The following is a 4536-nucleotide window of genomic DNA, read 5'->3' as shown; positions in this document are numbered from 1 at the left end:
AAATTGCAGCGGCATCCAGATCTTGGGGGTTATTCAGGTCACATCGTTTATCAATGAGGCTGCAACAAGGAAGGCTTTGGCTGCAATGTGCATGCACAGGCCCATCCTGTGAGCGCACTAGCAGCCAATGTAATATGATCGCATTGGATGCAAATGACTCTGCATGATTGATAGGCAGAGACATTCCTGGGGTGGGTGGGGGGTGGCAACAGAGCATTTACAGGGTGGCATCAGGGAAAAGCCGACAAGTCGGCAGCATTTTCAGGACTGCTGTGTGTCATCACACATGGCTGCTCTGATTTAAAAAATAGCGGATGGACTTCTATGGATGCAGCTCGGCTGTGTCGGCAGGAAGCAACCACAGCTTCTGTGACTGCACTGTAATTGCGCCACGATCCCAATTACAGCGTGATCACAGTGGGCGGGCGGTGGGTAACATACTGGGGGGCCTTGCCCTGTGATTGCAAGGATTGCAGGTTATGTTATAAAGCAGACTCTGCAATCCTTACTGAATAGAGTCCCTTGTTTGAGCAATAAAATAATGCAGAATTGGACTGTGACCAATCTGCTTTTTGTGGTACAGAAAACACCAATATTTTCTGATTAAAATGCAGTAATAAAACAGAAGGTGGAAATAAACAATATGTCACAGTATTAGCCCAAGGATTTTTTGATCACTGTAATATCTCAGCCTTACTCATATGGCAGAATGAGGCAGAATTTAACATTATCTGTGTATCCTGCCTCCAAAACATATCACAGTGTCTAAGAGCATTGTTCAGTTTGAAGAGCAGATCTGTTGTTGTGCAATGTTTTGTTTGAACTGTGTGGTTACTGATATAATTCAGAGATAATTATATAGAGAATATAAGGAAAATCTGGAAGTCTCTCAAATAATATGTGGACCTTTTACCTATGCTTTTCAGATCATTAGGGTTACTGCACCTGGTATTCCCAGGGAGTCTCCCACCCAGGTACTGACCAGGCCTACCACTGATTTTCTTTCAAGATCAGATGAGATTGGGTGTATCCCGTGGAGCATGGCAGTAATCTGCTGAATGAGAGAGTGCCCATTCCAGTAGATGAGAGACACAGGGGCGTACCTCTGCTTTCCAAACTTAGGACCTTACTTAGTGAAGATTGCAAATTCTGCTTTTTAGCAGAATTTGCAATCCTTTGACTCACATGCTGGAGCTGCCAATCGCAGGGCAAGGCCACCCAGCATGCTAACCGCTGCCCAATCTGCAATCACACACTAATTGCAACCTTGCCACAATTATTTGCGCAATCGCAGAAAGTAGGGAAGCCTCCTGCTGGCACAGCTTGGCTGAGATGGCAGGAGGGTCACTACCATCTTTTTTAACAGAGTGGCTGCGTGTGACATCACGCAGTCATCCTGATAACGCTCACACTATACCCCTTTTCACGCTACCATGTCTCCGTTTCCATGCCGCCACCCCACAATGGTCCATCTCTGCCTGAAATGTAGCGTTGACACCCCGCAACTACCTCTGCCTTTCAATCAGGCAGAGGCATTTTGCAAATACTGCTGGTCACCCGATGTCAATGCAGGCACATGAGAAGGATGGGTCCTGAGCATGTGCTCACGGGGTGAATGCCAAAATTCTGATTGTATCACGATTTGCGATCCAACCTGAATTGGCCCCTTAGTGTGCAGGTGTGTCATTGCAGAGATTTAGCACTAGCACATTTGGATGAGAGGACACAGAAATATAGCAGAAGAAAATAGATTAGACATCCACACTTTTGCTTCTACTTACACTTTATCCTATTATGAAGTAGAGGAAAATGTATGAGAGATCTAACAGTGTGGGATCCCCAAAGGATAAAAAGGGGTATAAAGAGAGGATTTTACCCTCTCTAAAGCATCATATCATTTTTGAGGCAAAGAATCGGATTGGATGAGCACAGTAACCTAGATGAGCTATCTAGATAGTTTCCAATTTAGTGGGATAGTGACATTTAAACAAGCCCTCTACAAGTGAAAAGGCCGTTTGTACAGGTACCGGGCAGTGCACAACCCGGACCCACCTCTGGGGTACCTTGGTATCATATGCACTCATTTGGGTTTCTAATTCTTTAATTATTTTTGTACTATTTATACCACGGTAATGATCAATAATCTTTGTAAATTTAATAAGCAAACTGGATACAACACAGATATTTTTATGAGACATAGCACTAAGGAAATTACTAGCACATGTGAAGATTGCAATATTAATAAAATAAGAAACTGAGACATGGATCCACATTGAAAATAAATGAGATAAAGTAAAGTCTGACGTCAGACCATCAGCAACAAGGAGATTTATATAGACACCAGAGGGAACCAGGGAATCAGAAGTGGATGCCTGAGGTCAATTTAAAACAATCCCACATTATATTAGTAAAATTTTCATCTAAAAATGCCTGATGTGTCTATACTGAGAGGACAGTAGTAGGTGGACTTGGAGGTGTTGGAGGGACGGTGGAGGTCATAGTCCTCTAGCTTAGAGGAACAGCCAGGCTAGAGCAGTGGAGTTGTAACAACTGAGGCAGTGTGGGAAGTATGGAGTCCTCCTTCATAGACTCACCACCTGCTGTCCCCCACCAAGCTCTCAGGCTGCTTCCTGATTCAAGCGATGCAGAGGTTGGAATCACCAGTGACCCCAGGAAGCCACCATGCTGCAGAGGAGGAAAACACCTGTAGCTCTGGAGGCCAGTAACCAAGATGGCTCCTGCAATCAGAGCAGTCCGACTGTGCACCAGAATGTAGAGAGCAAGCAGGAGGAGTTCTGCTGATTGTGAGTAGAACAGGCAGCCAAGGGTTCTTGTTTCTGGATGTCAGCTGCAGGAAGAAATGGAGGTCCCGGCTCTGATAGGGTGGGTAGAAAGCAACAAGAAGGGATGTTATAAGCATCCCCCAGCTTTGCCATGTGAACCCCCCGACTTGTGGCAAACAGGCAGGAAGGGTAGGGCTTTGTAAGTGAGGTAGAGGGTCATTGTGCTATGATGGAGTCAATATGGAGCAAGAGCTCATACAAGGCACATCTGCTCTAATAGCTGACCAGGCCATGCCCCCCATACAATACATCTTTGGACACAGCAGCGATGCTAATGCTGCGAGAGACATCTGTAGGAAAAAGACACCTCCTGCCAGGATCTGCATCTGAGTGCTGCATCTGAAGGTGTAGGAGAAGAGAAAAATAGTATGTGGGTACAATTATTAAGGTTCAGTGCTCACCTATGAATTAGTGATGTGAGCTCTGGATCTATATGAAATCTCTTCAGGCTAGCTTGTTACATTCCAGAACTGCTCACTCATCCTTCATAAGCTTTCCTATCCAGTTACATCCCCTCTGTACAGTCAACACATATTCTCTCTCTTTCTTTTCCCATCCTCCTGACCCAAGGCCAAGATCACTGTGCGACCTTATTATACATCCCACCAAGAAACTTGCCATCTGGTGGACAATTATGCAATAGATAGCACCTATCCTTAAGTATCAAGGCCTATTTCCCAAGAGATTGTAAGCTTGTGAGCAGGGCCCTCCTACCTCTATGTCTGTCTGTTATTATCCAGTTTTGTTTTATCATTATTGTTTCCAAATGTAAATCGCAACAGAATACCCTGCGCTATATAAGAAACTGTTACATAAATAAATAAAAAAATACGTTCAGTACAACACGTCAAAGATTTTATACTTTATCTACTGTATTATTTGTTCATCCATTATGCTTATAATGTATGTGTCATTTTGTGCTGCAGGATTATAAACAGCAACATTATATGTTTTTTATTATAAATGTATTATGTTATATTGTATCTAGTATGTCTTATGTTTGAAAGATCTACTGATGCGGCTTTCAGACATGTGACCCGGGAATTTACTGGGTTTAGCAAGCCTGCAAATTCCAGAATCTCTGCTCCATGACCCTGATCAGGAGCAAGGTCATGGACTCAGGTTGTTTTTCTTTCACACATGCAGAAATCCTGTGTTGATGTGTGTACGCATGCAAAAACCCAGTATATAGCTGCATGTGTGAAAGAGGTAATAGAAAGCTTAATTTGCTTTACCACTTGCCTGGCATGGCCACATCAGATGCAACCACACCAGGCTGGGCTTTCCCTGATATGGCTGCACCTAATGTGACCAGCCAGAAAGCTCACTGTGCGGCTGCAGGAAGAGAAGCCTCCTGGATCCCTTTCCCCCAAGTGCTTGTCGTTCTGCCTATCACTGCTGATCAGCCAACCCAGCAGAACGCCCCACTCAGCGGCTGAAGACATTAGCATCTGCTGGGGAAATGTACATAAAAGCAGCCCCTCACCTCCCCTGAGGAGCTCCAGAGGCTGCAGAGAGGATCTCGTGTCGGGAAACTGAAGTAGCGATGGTCACAATGTTCAGATTATCGATGGAAGCCTTGTTCAAACATCAATGTTTATACCAATGTTTCTTTAATGTTATTTCTTTTAAAGAAATTGTGTTGGACATACTTTAAATATATGTTCTTAACCTAATTCAGTCATAGAGAAAA

At 44.0% G+C, this 4536-nt stretch overlaps 1 pseudogene; it reads right to left on the bottom strand.

The window, feature by feature from the left end:
• Positions 1-933: 933 nt before the first annotated feature.
• On the bottom strand, positions 934-1052 carry LOC135049686 (5S ribosomal RNA; annotated as a pseudogene).
• Positions 1053-4536: the final 3484 nt, after the last annotated feature.

The sequence above is a fragment of the Pseudophryne corroboree genome, unplaced genomic scaffold (assembly GCF_028390025.1).
Source record: "Pseudophryne corroboree isolate aPseCor3 unplaced genomic scaffold, aPseCor3.hap2 scaffold_993, whole genome shotgun sequence".
NCBI lineage: Eukaryota > Metazoa > Chordata > Amphibia > Anura > Myobatrachidae > Pseudophryne > Pseudophryne corroboree.
This window is presented reverse-complemented; position numbering and strand designations above follow the sequence as displayed.